At 45.7% G+C, this 21,221-nt stretch overlaps 1 long non-coding RNA gene across 2 annotated transcripts in view; it reads left to right on the forward strand.

Annotated features, from left to right (window-relative positions):
• Positions 1-19,054, forward strand: part of LOC311585309 — a 56,311-nt gene extending 37,257 nt beyond the window's left edge. The window contains exons 2-3 of one of the 2 annotated variants that reach the window (XR_014775187.1): positions 3,897-3,973; positions 19,035-19,054. This is a non-coding gene — a long non-coding RNA (uncharacterized lncRNA). Of the gene's footprint in view, positions 1-3,896; positions 3,974-7,853; positions 7,929-19,034 lie in introns of those variants that run through there. The other variant, XR_014775188.1, reaches the window with a different exon arrangement.
• The last annotated feature ends 2,167 nt before the right edge of the window (positions 19,055-21,221 follow it).

Here is a 21,221-nt window from a genome sequence, read left to right on the forward strand (position 1 = left end):
ACACTAGGGAAAGAATTAAGATAAAAAACAAAAACAACAACAACAACAACAACTGTGAGGTGGGCAATGATGGTGCATGCCTTTAATCCCTACCCTCAGGAAACAGAGGCATGAGGATCTCTGTGAGTTTGAGGTCAGCCTGGTCTACAAAGCCAGTCCAGGACAACCAGGGCTACACAGAGAAACCCTGTCTCAAACAACCAAAATCAATCAAACAAACAAACAAACAAAAACCCCACAACAACAACAACAACAAAACCCCTCTTCTTTCTCTCTCTCTCTCTGTGTGTGTGTGTGTGTGTGTGTGTGTGTGTGTGTGTGTCTGACTGACTGGCTGTGGCTGGTTTGTGCACTTGAATGCAGTGCTCAGGGAAGCCAGAAGAGGGCGTCATATGTCCTGGAGCTGGAGTTTATGGGCAGTTGTGAGCTGCCTGACCTGGTGCTGAGAACTGAACTCCTGTCCTTTGCAAGAGCAGCCAGTGCTCTTTTACTGGCCATCTTCTCAGCCTCTTAGGGAGTTTTTATTGATAAACTTTGCAAACCAGGTTTAACCAAGGATTGCTTGCCGGAGCCAGAGGCAGCCCAGAAAAGTAGCTCCATCGTATTTGGCCTTCCTTACTGTCAGGTGCAAAGGAGGAGCCTGGGTCAAATGATCTCTCAGGGTTTCTTTTCCCATCTCTCATAATCCTGCACTTTGATGCACAGTCTCACATCTTCCACCACCATTCATCTTCTTAAAGGACTTAGAGCAATGAGAAAGCTTTTAGAAGACTCTGCATCACCACACAGAATTCTACCACACCAAGAGTCACAGTTACTTTATCAATTTATTATCATCGTGGCTCAGCACTCGGGAGGCAGAGGCAGGGGGATCACTGTGAGTTCGAGGCCAGCCTGGTCTACAAAGTGAGTCGAAGACAGCCAAGGCTACACAAAGAAACCCTGTCTCAAAAAACAAAAACAAACGAAACAAAAATATCGGTTTTTTTCTGTTGGACCTGCCTTTATAAAATGATTTGCCTTTTCTCTGTTGTTCGCTGAGGGGAGAAGGGCAGATGGCTCAGTAGATCAAGCTTATGCCTCACAAGCATGGGAACTGGGTATTAGGGTCCCAGAACCCTGCTGGGTGTGGTGGCGCACGCCTTTAATCCCAGCATTCGGGAGGCAGAGACAGGCGAATCTCTGTGAGTTCGAGGCCAGCCTGGTCTACAAAGCAAGTCCAGGACAGCCAAGGCTACACAGAGAAACCTTGTCTCAAAAAACAAAAAAACAAAAAACAGAGTCCCAGAACCTGCATGAAAGCTGGGACGACATAGTGATGGAGCTGAAATCCTCAGGGCAAACTGGCCAGCTCGACTCGCCAAATGGGCAAACACTATGTTCACTGAGGGACCCTGACTCAGTAAATTAAGTAGGGGGTGATGAAGAGGGTACCTGATGTCAGCTTCTGGTCTCCACAGGTATGCGAGCACATGCATGAATACACATACATGCATGTGCATAACACACACACATATGCCTGTAATTTAGAAAATCATTAAAAATATATAATTAAAGTGCTCCCAGGAGAATATAAAATTCAAAAGCCTTTTAGCTTTTCATTTCTCTTTACTATTTATCTATCACAATTTAAAGAAATAATCTGAGATATAGACGAGGGCTTTTGAACAGAGACGCTTGTCAGCCCGGTGTGGGCGGTTCACTGTGTGGAATGCTGTATAGTCTTGAAGGACGTGGCAGAAGGCATAGTTAATTATCTGCGGGACAAAGACTGAGAAAGTCACAGGAAGTTAGCAGGTCCCCTTACTGGCTGCTTCAGCAAAATTAGCTGTTTTGTTTTACATCCCATATCACAAAAGGTGGTGAGGGCAGGGACAAAACAGCTATGGTCTCCGGTGAAATATTTCTCAGGTGGCCTCCAGTTTAACGTCTTCAAAATGAAAACCTAACAGCATTGTGTAGACCAGCGGGGTCGAATGACTGTTTCACAGGGGGTCGTATATCAGATATCCTGAATAACATTACAATTCATAACAGTAGCAAAATTACAGTTATAAAGCAGCAATGAAAATCATTTTACGGTTGGGTGTCACTGCAACATGAGGGACAACTTTTATTATTTTTGTTTTGTTTTGTTGGGTTTGGTTTTTCAAGATAGGGTTTCTCTGTGTAGCCTTGGCTGTCCTGGACTTACTCTGTAGACCAGGCTGGCCTCGAACTCACAGCGATCCGCCTGCCTCTGCCTCTGGAGTGCTGGGATTAAAGATGTGTGTCACCATGCCTGGCTTTGTTTTGTTTTTTGAGATAGGGTTTCTCTATGTAGCCTTGAATGTCCTGGACTCACTTTGCAGACCAGGCTGGTCTCGAACTCACAGCGATCCGCCTGCCTCTGCTTCCCGAGTGCTGGGATCACAGGAGTGTGTTGTCTCACTTGGCTGAGGGACTGTGTTAGCAGTTGTTTGCACTCAGCACTAGGAAGGTGGAGATCTGCTGACGTAGAGCCTTTAAGAGCCAGAAGGATCTGAGAGCTTCACCTTTCAACTCATGTGCAGGCAACCCGTGCCGTAAGGATTCGTATCTCTTATTTAGTATTATTTAATCTCCGCTCTGGTACATGTGTCTCATGGTGGCTTTGCTTTGGTTTGTAGATGGCTCAGTTAGGTTTTATGGCTGTTGTTTATGTGTCTCCGTCTGCTTTGCTACAGAACACTGCTATGTTCTTTACTCACAACCGCCTTATGCCCGGGTCTCATCCTCTTTTGTCATGAGTCAGCTCTTCTTTTTATTCCTTTATTATACCCTTCCATAGACTTAGCACTCTCTAAAACTGTGGGCCCTAACAGTACCCCAACCTTCCCTGTCTGGTTGCTTCTCCCTCTTCACAGTTGATCTGCACTTGCCCTCACCTTTAGCCACGTGCCTCCCTCCCAAGCTCAGTCTTGTTAATTATGATCCAAGAACTCTCCATTCTGACCTTGGTTTGTTTGTTTTTTTTTTTTTAGCTTCCCACAGTTCCTGAGGTGAAAGGGGCCCCTATTGTTAATTGGCTAATAGGACACTTGCATACCTGTGATACCCAAACGCTGAGGCTGCTCACAGTTCATATGCTACTCAGGGAATAATATAGAGGTTGCACCGGCGCCCTCCACAATGGAGGAACTATTTTCTGAGCTACACACTCAGCTCTACCACATCTAAGTCCCACCAGAACTCTGCAAGTACTTCAACTGAAAGGACATGGATGATTAAAAAAAAAAAAAAAAAAACTAAAAATGAAATAACATTAGATATACAAATCCCAGTGCAAGCCGGGCACGGTGGCGCACGCCTGTAATCCCAGCGCTTGGGAGCCAGAGGCAGGCGGATGGCTGTGAGTTCCAAGCCAGCCTGCTCTACAAAGTGAGTCCAGGACAGCCAAGGCTACACAAAGAAACCCTGTCTTGAAAAAAGGAGATGGCTCAGCCATTAAAGGCTAGGCTCACAAGAGAGAGAGAGAGAGAGAGAGAGAGAGAGAGAGAGAGAGAGAGAGAGAGAGAGAGAGAGAGAGAGAGAACCAAGTTTAATCACTTCCCTATGGAAAAGAAGCAAATGCTCTTAACAGCTGAGCCATCGCTCCAGCCCCAGGCTACTAGGAAATTTTATATCACACACATAGCTATGGGTTTCATGTGTTCAAACTTGAGGTGTTGCAATATATAACAGGATTTAGAAGTGAGGTCTTAAAAATTTTCCAACCCACCCCTGCCCCTGCCCCTGGCCCTGGCCCTGCCCCTGCCCCTGCCCCTGGCCCTGCCCCTGGCCCTGCCCCTGGCCCTGCCCCTGGCCCTGGCCCTGGCCCTGCCCCTGGCCCTGCCTGAGTGTGTATGAACTTTAAGAAGTTGATTTTGGTCTTACAGCTTTTATGAGTCCCAGGGTTGACACTCATGGAGCCAGTAATTGCCTCTAAGGAGGAGCCATCTCCAGTCTCCAGGAGGTAAAGTCTTCAAGCTTTAAGTGGGATTAGGCCACAGGGGTTTTATCCTGGTGCTGAGACACAAGTTGTTTCCCTCCCATTGTTGAGGCTACAATGCAGTGCTCCCCACATGGAAGCAAGTGCTCCACCGCTGAGCTACATCTTCCGCCACTAAGTTTTTTGTATTTGTTTTAAATTGAGTTCCATGACGCGTTAGCTTTGAGGTTTACTTCCTCCTCCCGTGTGCACACACACCACTTACCCCTCCCCCGGTGCATCCCTCACCACGTAGCTCAACATGATAACACCTTTACCGTAGACTTCCAGCCTCCAAAAGTTCTTTGCGCCTGACCCAGTCAGTGTGTGGTGTTCTGCTCTGGGAGCCTGGGTGGTGGGTGCTGCAGCTGCTGGCCTTCTGTTTCTGCTCTATGGCAGGATGAGTGGACATGGATTGAGAGTTCCAGTTGAATCAATGGTTCTACCCACAAATATTCAAAATTAGGATGGACTAGTGAGAGGTGGTGAAATGGTAGAAGGTGGAACCTTGTAGAAAGTCACAAGCCGAGTGTGGTGGCGCATGCCTTTCATCCCAGCACTTGGGGTGGGGGGTGGGGGGGAAGGGAGGCAGGTGGATCTCTGTGAGTTTAAGGCCAGCCTGGTTTACAAAAGTGAGTCCAGGACAGCTAAGGCTACACAGAGAAACCCTGTCTCAAAAAACAAACAAACAAACAAACAAACCAAAAAAAAAAAAAAAAAAAAGAAAGAAAGAAAGAAAGAAAGAAAAGAAAAGAAAGTGGGTCACAAAAGGATTCTTGGGGATTACATTTTGCCTTACCCCTTTCCTGTGCTTTCTGACCACTGCCGTGCTTGTCACACTCTTCCTACCATGATGGAATGGACCCTCTGATACCAACAACTCCCCCCAACACACACCCTTAAGCTGTTTCTGTCAGGCGTGCGGTGACAATGATGATGTGTCGTGACAGCGAAGAAGGTCAGCCTAGCATAGTGATGAATTGAGAAGCTGTGGAAATTAAGGTGTCAGCAGGTGATTAAATCAGAGCCCTCCAAACCCAACCGCCTCCGGGTATGACATCACAGACACGTCTGTGGAGGTGAGCTTTACTATTCCCCTGGACTTTCCTCGGTCCTATCGAGTTTGCGATTGGCCAGCACAGTGACCGGGACCTTTGTCCTGGAAGTGTGTCGCCTCTCAACCGTTCTCACAGTACATGACTGCTTCTCCTAATGGGTGAGTGTCTGAGCCTTTGCTGGACCCTCTGCCTTGTCTTCTTTCTAGAAAACCTTCCATCTGCTCTGTGACTTCTCCTAGATAGCATTTCCCTTCAGTGCTTGGCACTCTAGCTGCCCGCCTGCCCCCTTTGCTCCAGCAGCCCCAGCTCCTCTGATCCCAGTGCCCTCAAAGCCAGCTCACCCCCTGTTCCAGCAGCCCCAGCTTCCTCTCAGAGCCATGTCGGTTTGCAGCTCAGCCAAGTGTAGGATGCACTGATAAACGTAGACAATTTGAAAATCCTAGAATAGAGCCTTGCCAATAATACAGACATCCCATAAGGACAGGGTAAGAATCTCATAATGAAGAAAGAGCCTGAAGCTGAAAACAAAAAGCCCTTGGAGATTCCTCCCGCTGTGCGCGCCTCAGTCCTCCAAGGATGGAAAGCCCAGCTTCTCCCAAGCGGCTTTGCGGGATTCTCTGTGTCTCTAAAATTGTATTAGGACCACACTCACTCTGACCCATTCACCTTCTTTTCTAGAGTGCTGTTTGTTAACAGTCACAAGGGTGGGTGCATCATAGATCCTAAGGAAGCTAATATACTATTTTTTAAATTATTGCTTTTTAACAAGCAGAGATGATTTCAGTCATAAATTTAGGATTAAATAAAAGTTATGTGAGACTTTCTAAAAACTATATAACATTATTTAAACAAAAGCAATATCGGAAATGAGATTCTCTTGGCATTAGGGACATAGGACAGTTTATAACCCCAGGTGGCTTGTGCAAAGTGGGGAATAGTCAGATGGGAAAGGAAGCCTGACCAGTACTGTTATAAATATTAATATATATTTCAAATAAGTACATACAAATACGTAGCATTTTATAAATAAGACAGTAACATAGGTTTGAGCCCTCTGTTAGGGAGTTACTTATCACTATGACACAATGCTTGAGGAAATCAACATAAAGAAGAAAAGATGTATTCCGGCTTCTGAGTTTTCAGGCTGGGGCTGGAGAGATGGCTCCACAGTTAAGAGCACTGACTGCTCTTGCAGAGGACCAGGGTTCAAGTCCCAGCACCCACACGGCAGCTCACAACTATCTGTGACTCCAAGATCTGACATCCACAGACATACATATAGGCAAAGCACCAATGCACAGAATAATAAAAATAAATACATTCTTTAAAAACTGGGCATGCCTTTAATCCCAGCACTGGGGAGACAGGGGCAGGTAGATTTCTGTGAGTTCAAGGCCAGCCTGATCTATAAAGAGAGTTCTAGAACAGCCAGGGCAACACAGAGAAACCCTGTCTCAACCCTTCCACCCGCAAACCAAAATAAAAAACCAAAACCAACCAACCAAAAAAGTGTAGGGTTGGGCAAAACTGTTCACCTTGTGGGACACAGGGCTGGGGTGATGATGGTAGGAATTCCCCTGTAAGTTACAGAGGCAACACTCTTTACTTAATGAATTGAGCGCATGACGGCTCCAAGGAGTGGCTGAGGAGAAGGCTTTATTGTAGCGACGAGAGAGAGAGAGAGAGTACCGTCAGAGGCATCTGGAAGAGTCCAGAGCAGGGAGAGAAAACAGTGGACTAAATACGATCAACAGACTGTACCAGACCAGGAGAAGAGAGAGATGGGAAAGTGAGAGAAAAAGAAGAGAGAAGAGCAAGGAAGGGAACCAAGAGAAAGCCAAGAGCAGAGAGAGGGCCAAGAGAGAAAAAAAGAACCTGGCCAAAATGGCAGGGTTATATAGGAAAGAGAAACCGAGGGAAGAGACAGGAAGTTTCTGGGCTGGAGAGGTTTAGGGTAGGGGACAGGGTGGGAAGAGCTGAGAGGAGCCACAGGTACCAAGTAAGCCTCTACGCCAAGCAGACATTTTGATATGCACTACAGTTAGCCATTTGTCCCAGGTTTCTTGGGGACACGACAACTGGCTTTCTAAAGGAGGCTGACTTTTAATCTTAGCTTTATTAGTCAGTGCAAGGAATCCACTTGTGATTTCTAAGCAGATCACTGACAAAATAAAGGCAATATTAAAAAAACAAGTCATTAGCCAGGCACGATGGCGCATGTCTTTAATCCCAGCACTTGGGAGGCAGAGGCAGGGGGATCGCTGTGACTTAAAGATCAGTCTGGTCTACATAGTGAGTCCAGGACAGCGAAGGTTACACAGCCAAACCCTGCCTCAAAACAAACAAACAAACAAACAAAACAAAAAACAAAAACCAAATCATAGGGAAAGAATATTGAAAACTAAAAAGTTAAGGTGGTGGGCATCTTTTTTTTTCTGTCTTGCAAAACATGTGGAATGATGGAATTTTTATAATTTGTAACGATCCTCGCTTGTTCTGTTTTTAATTTTGAGACAGGCAGAAGATGACTCTGAACTTCCAATTTCTCAATGGCCTAGGACTTGCCAAGTAGGCTAGGCCGGCTGGCCAATGAGCCGCTGGATTGTTTTTCCGTGCTAGGATTACATGCGTGTGCCTTTTCATGGGGATTCTGGCACTCAAACTTAGGTGCTCATGCTTGCTCGAGAAGCACTTTATTGACTGAGCTCTTTTCCCAGTACTTTTATTATAAGGCTGGGAGATAGTTTGGGTTTTTTTTGTTTTGTTTTGTTTTTGTTTTAAATTTCTTTTCTTTTTCTTTTTTTAAGGTTTATTTATTTATACAGTGTTTTTGCCTGTATGTACTCCTGCACACCAGAAGAAGGCACCAGATCTCACTACAGATGGTTATGAGCCTCTATGTGGTTGCAGGGGAATTGAACTCAGGACCTTTGGAAGACCAGTCAGTATTCTTAACCTCTGAGCCATCTCTCCAGCCCCTGGGGAGATAGTTTTACTATAACATCTTTTATCATAAATTCTTTTGTTTGTTGTTTGAAGTAGTGGGGATGAAACCTAGGTTCAATGCGTGCTGGGTAAGTACTACACCACTGAGCTAGTTTCTGGTTTCTAGTTTCTGTCCCTGTAATCTCTCTCTCTCTCTCTCTCTCTCTCTCTCTCTCTCTCTCTCTCTCTCTCTTTCTGTCTCTGTCTCTCTCTCTCTGTCTCTCTGTCTCTCTCTCTGTCTCTCTCTCTCTCTCTCTCTCTCTCTCTCTCTCTCCCTCCCTCTCTCTCTCTCCCTCCCTCCCTCCCTCCCTCTTTCCCCTCTTTCTTTTTTTTGAGACAGGGTCTCATGCTGCCAGGCTGGTCTTGAACTTACTGTTTAGCTGAGTGTGGCTTTGAGCTCCTCATTTCTCCTGCCTTAGCCTTCCATGTACTGCCGCAGGTTCTACATTACCGGCCTAAAGCTCTGGGCTCTGGGGGCCAGCTTCCTTCATTTCACCCAAATCCTGAGCCAGGTTTAAGAGCGGTTCTTTTCTTGCAGGTCCTTTGTGGCACTGGAGCCAGAGGTCCTGAGCTAAAAGGGCCTACGTGGATTCCAGGGGGAGGGGAGACGAGGGTTATAATTGCTCCACAGGCTCTTACTTTTGGGCCACCTGACCTGTGTCCTGAACACTGAATGTTTGAGGTGTGTTGAAATACAACAAAGAGCAAACGCATACGCAACAAAAGCCACAAGCAAGGAATAGAAATATTGTCAGACAGCAGACTTTCAAGTGGAGGGTCAAAGCCTCAATGGAAAATTCCTTCATCCCTCAATTAATCTAAAATTATAGTAACTGTAATAGCACACATGTGGGCTATTTCTTCCCGCTTACAGCAATACGGAGCAGTCACCCTGTCCTTTTCCCACAACCCAATCATTTGAGCACGAACCTGAGTCAAAACTCTCGCACACAGACTCAAAACCACGTTCCTGTAATTTTCGCTCGGTGCGATGTGGAATGTCACCCACATATACAAACACTTCCATGGATGTACATAAGCCCCTGCATGCGGTACGGCTCTGTTTACACAGATCGTGAGCGCGATAGGGTGAGCGCCTAACCAGGGTCTCCGTGGGAACCCAGACATGTTCAGGCATGGCTAAAAAGGACAGGATGTGAGACCACCCAGGGTCTGTTTACATGAGGGCCCGAGGCGCGCATGGGAGAGACAGAGTAGGCCTTCTTGAAGAAGACCATCTGCTTTTGGGACAGCAGAGAGATCCTCCACCTTCTTGTCCTGGGCACATGTGTCCGAGGCTATCTGCACAGGTGGGAGATCTGGAAGAACAGTTTAGGTGACAAGCGAGTACCTAATTCTCCTGCCACATATCCGGTGTGGTGTGACCCATGAGTTCTCAGGGTCTTTCTGTGACCAGGAACTAGGAAGATGGCTAAATGCTTAAAGTCTGTGGGGTGGCAAGTAAAGCAACACAAGGGAATTCAGATGGAAGTTCTTCTCCCCTTCACGATGGGGCTGGCTGTCTATGGAAAGCCAACAAGGCCCATAAAAGCCAGGAGTAGACTAGAAATGGCACCTGTCATCGTCACCTGCCCTAGCCACCTCTCTAAGGCACTTCCCCTTGGTCCTCATGCCCATTGAAAATGCTTCTCACACAAAAATATGGCTGCTTGCACATCCTAGACTGTCCAGCAATACAACTCAAATGCAGAGGCTTCCGTCTGTCCACTGAGATGTGTGCATGGATGCCTGCTGCAGGTGAGCCTGTCTTCACAGGCAGAGTAATACACGGAAGTATAAATTCATGCTGTTTCTCTGTTCAACTTCTCTCCCTCCCACGGGCTTCTTAACTCACCCAGAAGAGAAATTCAGCATGTAACAGATGATAGTTAGCAATGCTAGTGGAATTAATAAATGCAATTAATTAATAATCGCAAGTAGTGGTTTGCAAATACTTGTTGACGGGCCTCTGCTATGTGCTGTGATCCTTGGGAGCCAAAGACTTATTCAACTTTCCATTTACCGATCCAACAAATGTTTCTGAGTACCCTGTGTTAGGCAACAGAGATGCCAATAGTGACAGAAACATCAATCCTGTGACATCAGTCCTTCGGGAATCTGCAGCTACACAGCAAACAGGGAATTCTCACATCATATTCGTGTGAGGGCTGCATGCGGAAGAGAGAGTCAGGAAGCACTGTGGGAGAGTTGGTGAAGCCATAATCAGCATGGAAAACAATACTGGGTGTGTGTAGAGGGTATCCTTCAAAAACTAAAAGTAAAACTGGACCGACTATACGACCCATAACTGAATTATAAAACCAAGCTAGTGATATATAGTCACTTGTAAGCAGATAAAACAAAACAAAACAAAACAAAAAACAACAGCCTAGGAGCCCATAGCATATCCATACAATAGGGCCTAATTTTGTTGTAAAGAATTAAATTGAAGCCAGGCTTGGTGGCCCACACCTTTAATCCCAGTACTTGGGAGGCAGAGGCAGGCAGATCTCTGTGAGTTTGGAGCTAGCCTGGTCTACAAAGAGAATTTCAGGACAGCCAGAACACAGAGAAACCCTGTCTCGAAAAAACAAAACAAAACAAACAAAAAAGTATCAAGTTGAAAAATTATAGGCTGGAGAGATGCCTCAGCAGTTAAGAGCACTTGGTGCTCTTGCAGAGGACCTGGGTTCTCACTTGTCTCTAACTCCCCAGTTTCAGAGGATCTGATGGCCTCTTCTGACCTCTGAAGGTAACAAACATGCATGTGGTGTATGTGCATGTGCACACACACAGTCACATATGCATATCCCCATACACATACACAGAGTCACATATGCATATATCCATACACACACGAGTCACATATACATATACCCATATAGTCACACACACACACACACACACACACACACAGAGTCATATATGCATATGCCCATACACACAGTCACACACATACACATACACATACACACATGCACACACACACATACACACACACACACACACACACACACACACACACTGGGTTCTAGGCCTAGTTTGCATTTTCCTTCATAGGGTCATTAACGCCTGCCTGCGTCTAAACTACATGTACCACACGCCAGCTACCAGACTGAAAGTGTCTGCCCCTCTGATAAGGCCTCATGCCAGGAACTGTACCACATTCTTCTGGGCTAAGGCACAGTCTGGAGCGAATCTGAAGCGTGTGCCAGCTTCCTGGAACACAGCCTCCCCCCACTGTGTCAGCTGGCTGGTCTATCTGCCCATAGCTCCTCCAGGGACAAAGTCCTCGCCTTCTGCAAGAGGCTGAGTCAAATCTGGAAGCAGACAAATCCTGAGCCTGCCCTGGTGCCCAGGAGACTTTGTGCAGCCTTTGCTGCCTTTGCGCTGAGAAACTGGGGAAACGAAGAGAGTTATACTACCCATTTAAGAATTAGTGCTCATGGCATGAACTTTATAATGTTTCCTGGGATTTCTGTAATTCTGAAAGAACAAGAAATGCTAATGGTTCTTGCTAAACACACGTCTCACCTTTCTGTATCTTTTAATGGATATTAAGTTACCTCTTAAAATGTGTTATTTTTGGAAAGGCCTAATAGGGACTTTTGTCAGCACTAGTAAGATCTACCATTCTCAAACGTCTAGACATGCCGTGCACAGGGTGTGTACTTCTGCTTGAGTTTTTAGTTAATTTAAATTTAATTTTTGATGCACCTTTGCCCTCTACTGTGTCTGGCATCACCAGTATCTAAATCCTCTACAGGTGAATGTCTAGAGCAAAGCCTGCCAGCTGCTATGGTCTACAACAAATTTCCTTAGGGACATGGTTACTTTTAACGGTAGGAAAAATAATTAAATTCTTGAGGTCATCACTAAAAGAAAAAGTAGTTAGAGTTTAAAAGACAATAGTATGGGGTATGACTCCACACTGCAGACTAACGACATTGTTGATTTATTTTTTTAATGGAGAAAAATTAGCAAAGCTAAATAAATAAATAAATAAATGCAAGGTTGTAGACTGAAATGCATTAGACATTCCTAAATTAAAAATCTACAAACTACTTAAAGGCATAAATCAATTGTTTTTAGTTTTTATTATTAAGGTCGCACAGTTTGACCTATTTGTGTAACCAAAACATCTGCCTCCATGAATTCTCCTTTGTTCTTTAAATAATAACCTGATTCATGTCTGTCCTGTTGAAGTTTCACTCCCTAGTTATTTATTGACTCTACTCAGGGCTCCTAGCCTCATCGATGGCCTTCTTGACCACAGTTCATTCATTCATCCAACAAAATATTTGTTGAGAGCCGCTGTGCTTTAGACAATGTACAGGCAAGATGGACCCAGGAGCAAGAAGGGCTCATCATCAAAGAGAAACAATACAAAGCTGCATGGCCCAATACGACCTACCTGTCTCATCTTCTCTGGTGCAGGTAAACAGCAGCAACAACAAAAACAAGTGGAGCCTATTGTGCTCCCCATCAAAATCAAAATATGGAGTGCTGGAGAGATGGTTTAGTGGTTTAAGAGCACTTCCTGAGGACCTGGGTTCTCTTCCCAGCTTCCAGCTTGGGTAACCATCTCTCTGTAACTCCAGTTTCAGGGTTTCCAGTGCCCCCTTCTGGCCTTTTTGGGTACCTGCAGGCACAGTACACATAAACTCATTTAGGTACACACACACCCAAATACACATAACTATATAACAAATCTTTTTTTGTCTCTCTTTGTGTAGCCTTGGCTGTCCTGAACTCACTTGGTAGACCAGGCTGGCCTTGAATTCACAGTAATCCACCTGCCTCTGCCTCCCGAGTGCTGGGATTAAAGGCGTGCGCCACCATGCCCCGCTCTATAACAAATCTTCTAAAAAGAAAACTATGGGTTGGAACTCACTCTAGAGTTTCACCCCTTTTCTTATATCAGGCCCCTTTCATCAGGAGACCGTAAAAGATGAAAGATAACAGAATTTGGTGGGTCCCAGGGAGCAGGGAAGAAGAGGAAGGTCAGAATGGCCCATTACTTTGTCACTCTAGACCTTGGGCAAATTCCTTGAGCTCTTGGACCTTAGATTCCTCAACCATAAAGAGGGGTGACCATAGCAATTATGTGTCAAGCTGAGTGGTAATGTGTACTGGTACACCTGGCTCCCAGTAAATCAGTCGACTGACACTGGTATTCGTGCCCCTGGGCAGTCTCTTCCCACAGAACCCTGTGGGCTCTGCTGGCTGACTTGATGGGGTTAATGAGGCATAGCTGTGACTCGGGAGTGGGTGTGGGTGTGGGGCTCTGACCAGCACTTGCATGTTGGAACTGACCCTTTGGGAATCCAGGTGTCATATGACGATGCTTCTTGGGCTGCACTGTTGAGGGTGAGAGTTCCCAATCTTCAGCCATCCCACCAAATCTTGAACATCTCACTTCTAGGCAGCCCATCAGTGGCAGATGACTCCTTGAGCCAGTCCAGACAAGACCAGTTGAGCCTTATCAACATGGCTATTGTTGTCCATTCTTCTGTGGATAGCAGTGGCAATTTAGATAATTCTCTAGGTAATTCCAGACTTTTCCTAGCCTTTTTGCCTTCCCAGCCCTCCCAGGTCATCTCCCTAAACACTTCATTTAGAACAGTCTAGGCTTTTTAAAAATCTAACAACTCGCAGCTGGAGAGATGGCTCAGAGGTTAAGAGCTTTGACTGTTCTTCCAGAGGTCCTGAGTTCAATTCCCAGCTACAAGGTGGCTCACAACCATCTGTAATGGTGATCTGATGCCCTCTTCTGGCCTGCAAGCATACATGCAGGCATAATACATAAATAAACGAATAAATAAATGAATAAATCTTAAAAAAAAAAAAAATCTAACAACTCCAAACTCCAGCAACTTCTCAGCAATACTTAGTTCCAAAGATAATTCCACATTTTGGGGTATTGTTACATACAACACCCCGTGTGATGTTTATTTGCTGTCTGCTTTCTGTCTTAATCTGATTTGTATTTCTATCACAGAACACTCAAGATCATGTCACTTACAGGTGAAGGAGGTTTCGTTAGTCTCAGGGTTCTGGAAGCTGGGAAGTCTTGCCACAGCCTTGTGCTCCTTCTGTGGAACTGGAAGGATGAGGGGGCACACATGGGAGAGAGGGAAGGGCTGAGCTCCCACCATAGCTGAGTCATTCCTCAAGAAACACATCAACAGCAGTGGCCTGGACACTCCCACTTGGCCCCTCCCCTCAACACTAAGGTTCTAACATGTGGACACTCTAACTGTAGTCCTTTCCTAAGATACTTCTATGAACTCTATTGTTGGTCGAGAATGGCTTTTTTCTTTTCTTTTCTTTTTTAAAGTCACACTTTAACCAGGCATGGTGGCACACGCCTTTAATCCCAGCACTCAGGAGGCAGAGGCAGGCAGATTGCTCTGAATTCGAGGCCAGCCTGGTCTACAAAGCAAGTCTAGGATAGCCAAGACTACACAGAGAAACCCTGTCTCGAAAAACAAAACAAAACAAAAAACAAGCAAACAAACAAACAAAAAGTCACACTTCTGTATTGTTTGTCAAACTGAGACAGATGATATTGTGTATTACTGGCATATCCCCGACAATCTGAAAGCCTTTAAGAAACAAAGCAAAACCAACCAACCAACCAAACAAACAAACAAACAAACCAGGTGATGCCTGAAGGTTTAGCACTGGGGTCACTGCTTGGCTAATTATAAATGGTATTCTAAAAACTTGAGGATACAGGAGTCTTGAGACGAGTAAGGATGACTGTTGTAAATGCCAAGGCAACAGCGGAGGCCAAAGAATTTAAGATGATAGACACACTCGCCCAGCTGTGAAAGTTGGCCTAGAGCCCACTTATGGGGCAATGTACCATTAGCCTTCCCTCAATATTCCAGCCTCTTAATTGCTAAGTGACACAAGAAGGCCTAGCACACTGTGGGTGGAGCCATCCCTTAGCAAGTAGGCCTGAGTTGTATGAGAAAAGTTAGCCGGGCAAGCCTGAGAAAGTAATGCTCTTCCATGGTCTCTGGTTGAGTGCCTTCCTTTAGGTTCCTGCTTTGAGCTCCTGCGGTGGCTTCCTTCGGTGATGGGCTGTGACCTTTTCCTCCGTAAGCTGGTGTTGGTCACTTTTATAACTGCAACAAGAAGCACAAAAAGACACTTGTTTTTACTTGAAATTTTTGAGAAGATCTTTTAAGATGGATTCTTTTCTGTCTTTGGTACAGATTTGCACCGTTTAGCCCAGGTTGCCTTCCACCTCTCGGTCCTGCCAGTCTCTTGAGTGCTGTGATTACAGGCGTGTGTGATGACTCACAGCTTCATTCTCTCTCGTCCTTTTGGTCTTACTATGTATGTGGCCATTCTGGGCTTGAACTTTGTGCTCTTCCTGCCTCAGCCTCCCCAGTACCGAATATTGTAAGCATGCACTACTGCTTTCTCCTTTCATCCACGCTTCACTGAGCTTTTCATGGATATAATTACAGATTTACAGGTGGGCGTTAGTAGTGTAAATCATTATTCCCAGCACTCGGGAGGCAGAGGCAGGCAGATCTTTGCAAGTTTGAGGCCAAGTCTGGAGTACAGAGTGAGTTCTGGGACGGCCATGGCTACACAGGGAAACCTTGTCTTGATCACCCCCACTCAACACAGACAAACAAATTACAGATTTACATATAATTATTAAAACAAAGCCAGATCTCTCGTCCAATGCACTTTTGTATAAAAATAGATCCATGAAACCTGTATCAATATAAAATACATTTTTGGGGCCTGGAGAGATGGCTCAGAGGTTAAGAGCACTGACTGCTCTTCCAGAGGTCCTGAGTTCAGTTCCCAGCAATCACATGGTGGCTCACAACCATTTATAATGTGATCTGGTGCCCTCTTCTGGTCTGCAGGTGTATGTGCAGGCAGAGCACTGTATACATAATAATAAATAAATAAATCTTAAAATAAAATATTAAAATACAGGCCGGGCATGGTGGCACACGCCTTTAATCCCAGCACTCAGGAGTCAGAGGCAGGTGGATTGCTGTGAGTTCGAGGCCAGCTTGGTCTACAAAGGGAGTCCAGGACCCAACCAAGGATACACAGAGAAACCCTGTCTCAAAAAACAATCAATCAATCAAACAAACAAACAAACAAAATGCATTTTCATCATGAAGGATCCTCTATGTCCCCTCACAGTCAATACCTGCCAAAGGTATTACACTGTTTTTTAAATGTTTATTTAAGGACAATAAACACAGTGTATTTATTACAACTACTGTACATTTATTACAAAAGGTGGGGCTGCATCTACGAGACTTCTATAGCTGGAAGGTTCGAGGAATCAGGTTTTTCCCTTACTCACCATGTCTATCCCAGACTGTAGTCTCTGTCTCTGGGCCTAGTTAGGTACCACAGAAAAATGAACTGAAGTGTGTTTTAACCACGACTGATTGGAACCCTTTGCACCAAAATTCTTCCCTGCAGCAGTCTCTCTGGGAGTGTCTCGAAGTGGAGCGATGAACAGCCAAACAATACCAAGACCCAGCTTTCTAAGTGGATAAACATCCGCTGTTCTCTCACAAGTCTATTCCCCGTCCCACACTTGGGATCAAAACAAAAACATGTTTACATTCACTACAGGGAGCCTACACATTTTCCAAGTTGTTCTTCCTCCTCTCCTCAAACGGGATAACACATGTGTGGGGTTGTGCGCTGAATAGAATTAACGTATAATGCACTGTTCTTTATTTTTGAGACCTGGTCTCACTATGTAGCCCAGGCAGGCCTTGAACTTGCGATCTTCTCACCTCAGCCTCTGGAGTGCTGGGATTAAGTCATGGGTTACCGTGACTGGCTCTCAAGCACTCCACCATGTGGAATCTGCTTGGGCAGGGGGATTCTGGCTCCTCAATTCAGTACATAGGCAGGATCTACTCTGAAAGCCTAACCCTTTTCGGTGTGAGGCAACAGGGAAGTAAGATAACCCCCCATTGTTTTCCTGGCCTTTTACCTCACAACTTGAATTGTAAAAGGAACCCCTCAGCCACATGGGACCTTAAGGATGGGTCTCTTTTCTGTCTTCTGTGTGTCACCTTTATTGGTGGCCCGTGATGTCGGATGATGGGAAAGGATGGAGGGGCTTGCTGCTAGTTAGTCCATTTCAGGGTAAGCATGCTGTCAGGGTTCACGCGGAGGCGGGATGCTCCTTGTCTGGGAGGATCACACCGTAGCTCTGTATGAGGAGCCCCTGGTGGAGAGAGCGCCCCTGGTGGAGAGATAGCATGTCTGCAGCATAAATACTTTCAGAGCTAAACCAGGGGGAAAAAAATAAAGAAATGAATTTAACACCTTTGTCACCCTCCCAGCGGCTCCCCTTCCTCCTGCTCTTACTCCCAGGGATGTGCCCTGGGGCCTTGGACCTCCACAGTGACAGAGCTCTTGGTTCTGAGGCACCTTGGGGCTTGCATGGTCTTCCGTTGTTTTGACTCGGTCTTTCCTCTGTGCTCTCAGAGAACGGTTTTGTTTCTGCTTATGGTTTTGAGATGAGGTCTTAAATATATAGCCTGGGCTGCTGGCTGTCTTCACTTACCATTCTCCTGTTTTAGCATCCTGAGTGCTCGAATGCTAAGCATGTGCACAATCTCTTACACTAAAAATTATATGTGTGGCCTGGCAGTGGTGACGCACGCCTTTGATCCCAGCACCCGGGAGGCAGAGACAGGTGGCTCTCCGTGAGTTCAAGACCAGCCTGGTCTACAAAGCGAGTCCTGGACAGCCAAAGCTGCAGAGTGAGTTCCAGGACAGCCAAGGCTACACAGAGAAACCCTGCCTCAAAAACAAAACAAAATAAAACAAACAAACAAATGAAATATGTGTGTATTTGTACATACATGTTTATGGGTTATGAAGCTGAGAAGGATATCGTGTCTCAAGGGAGACAGGAAGTGAGGATATTGGAAGGAAGGAAGAAAGGGAGGAGGGAGCCCGGGGGAGGCAGTGTGCAGGGTTGGGGACAATGACAAAGAGTAATGAAAAGAACGAGAGCGTCATGATGAAAGCCACGGCCTCGTATGTGAACCTAAAAGCTCATTAAATATAAGATAGGGTAAATATAATAGCATATATACGTAATGTCACTCTGTGTGTGGTACATGTGTGTACGGCGTATTCATGTGTGCATGTGTGTCTGGATGCAGGCTCGGATAGTGGCCGGAAGCCACAATCAACCGTCTTCCTCTACCATGTGTTTTGAGACGTGGCCTCTTAGGTGAACTCTCTAATCAGCTAAACTGACTGGTCAACACCCTTCATGGATTTGTCTATCTCTGCCCACCAGTGCTGGGACTACAGGCATCGGCCACTGCATCAGACTTCCTTCCTTCCTTCCTTTCTTCCTTCCTTCCTTCCTTCCTTCCTTCCTTCCTTCTTCCTTCCTATCTACCTTTCTTTTGTTGTTGTTGTGTTTTCAAGACAGGGTTTCTCTGTATAGCCTTGGCTGTCCTGGACTCACTTTATAAACTAAGCTGGCCTCGAACTCACAGAGATCCGCCTGCCTCCCAAGTGCTGGGATTAAAGGTGTGTGCCACCATGCCCGGCTTGCCTTTCTCTTTTAAAAAATATTTATTCATTTTTAAATTGTATGTGTATGAGTGTTTTGCCTGCAAGTATGCATATACACTACGCATGTGCCCGAGGGTGTCAGATCGCCTGGAACTGGAGTTTCAGCTGCTTGTAAGCGCCATGCGGATGCTGGGAAGCAGAAAGGTCCTCTGCAAGAGCAGTCAGTATGCAATTACTGAGTCATCCAGCCCTTCTACACTAGTATTTTTCTATAGGTGCTGGGGACCTGAACTCAGACCCATATGCTTATACAGCAAACACATGGCCAACTGAGCCATTGAGCCATCATCCCATCCCAAGGTTATTTAAAATTTGTAAATTGTTTCTGGAATATTCCATTTAATATTTTCACTATCTTTTTTTCATGGCGTGATTGGCTATGGGAACTGAAGCCATGGACAATGATACGGAGATACTATTAGAGTGGAAAACGTAGCTCAGCCTCAGGAAGGAACTGCGTCCTGGAACTGGAGATTGGGATGGAATCCAAAGAGGCCTTTCTGACTCATTCCTGTGTCCTCTGCACACCTGCCTCTGCGTTTGGCCCTTTAAAACAAAACAAAACAAAAACAACCAAAACACTTCTGACCAGTTCGGCTTTTGAGCTGCCCATAATGGTTCAGGTAAGCAGTGACTGGTAGTTCAGTCCTACTTATTCCCAGAGGGGAATTTGACCTCATGAGTGGTTGGTTGTCAGCGATGCCAGCCCGCTGGGAGCAACTCAGCAGAGTCAGGCACATAGCAGTCTGTGAAGTGATGCAGGTCTTGAGACAAGAGTGTGGTACTTAGAATAGAAACATAGGGAGCTGGGGAGATGGCTCCATCAGTCATGAGGACCAGATTTGAATCCCAGCATACACACAAAAAAAGAGAGCTCAGAAGTGTGCCCTTGCCAGCCCAGTGTGAGGAGAATAGGCATTGGTTCTCAGCCTTCCTAATGCAGCGGCCCTTTAATACAGCTCCATGTTGTGCTGACCCACAGCCATAACTTCCTGACTGTAATTTTGCTATGAGTCATACTGTAACTCTCTGATATGTGACCCCAGGGGGTCACGACCCCACAGTTCCTTGGGTTTTACCAATCGGGTGAGGTGAGCTACAGGTTTAGAGAGAGACTCTCTCAAAAGATCAGGTGAAGGACAGCAGGTTACCAAGAAGAGACTTGATACCCTATGAGCATATACAGGGGGAGGAGATTCCCCTCAGTCATAGACATACAGGAGGGGAGGGGAAAATAGGAGGGAGGGAGGGAGGGAGGAATGGAAGGATACAAGGGATGGGATAACAATTGAGATGTAATATGAACAAATTAATAAAATATATTTTTAAAAAATCAGGTGAAGAACCGTAGAGAAAGACACCTGACCTGTAGCCTCCATATGCGTATGCATGGGTGGGTATACCTGAACATGCACATGGGGAGAGAGAGGGAGAGAGAGAGAGAGAGAGAGAGAGAGAGAGAGAACAAGGGGAAACAGGCCAAAGCATCTACCGAGCAAGGCAAATTCTAACTCTTCAGTCTGGAATGTAGACCTGGCACAGCCTGACTTCTCATTTCCTTCCATTTCCTGCCTTGCCTCCCTCCCTCCCCCGACGCACTCTCCATAATGAATGCTCTTGACCCTCCATGACTACGGGGCTCCTCGGCACACGGCACATGCTGTTCGCACTCTGGAATGTTCTTCCTCCTTTTCCACCTGACTAGCTTCTAATCATGCTTCAAAGAGGCAACTCGAATGTCACATTCTCATCATGCAGGGAAAAGAATCCCTAGCCCAAGTTTCAGTTTACTGGGAATTAATCATCTTAATTGTCATGGTGATACTCGGCAGCCCTAAGGGGCAGTAGCATCTGTCTCGCTGGCAAAGCAACCTGCACAGGTAAACTTCTGTAGGGTAGTCTGTTCACTTCCAGTTCCTGTGAAGTGGAATTTCTTTCTTTTTCTTTCTTTCTTTTCTTTTTTTTTTCTTCTTCTTTTTTTGGTTTTTTGAGACAGAATCTGTCTGTGTTAGCCTTAGCTGTCCTGGACTTGCTTTGTAGACCAGGCTGGCCTCGAACTCACAGCAATCTGCCTGACTCTACCTCCCTAGCTCTGGGATTAAAGGCATGTGCCACCGTGCCCAGCATGAACTGGAATTTCTAAACTGTGACAGTGAAGTTAAAATTGGTAGTAATATCAGAAGATATGAAGTTGTTTCACGAGTTAGAAAGAGAGAGAGAGAGAGAGAGAGAGAGAGAGAGAGAGAGAGAGGTGTTTCTGATAAGATTACTAGCTGTTCCATATTAATACCTTAGGCATATCACAGCCTAACAGATGACTACATTTCCCAGACTTCCTTGTGTCTAGATAAGACCAAACATATGACTTGGTCCCTGTCCTAGAATGTGGATATAAAGAGATAAGTGTGACATCTATGCTTATTGCTTAAAAGGAAATAGTTTGCTGTCCGCTTTTTCTCTTCCCCTTTTTCTGGACTGAACACAGAGGTGGTCATGACCCAGCTTTGACCACGTAGCCAAGGACAACATCCTAGGAACTGTGATGCAACAAGATGGGAAAGAGCCATGTCCCTAAATGA

The sequence above is a fragment of the Acomys minous genome, assembly GCF_964271855.1.
Source record: "Acomys minous genome assembly, chromosome: 15".
Taxonomy (NCBI): Eukaryota; Metazoa; Chordata; class Mammalia; order Rodentia; family Muridae; genus Acomys; species Acomys minous.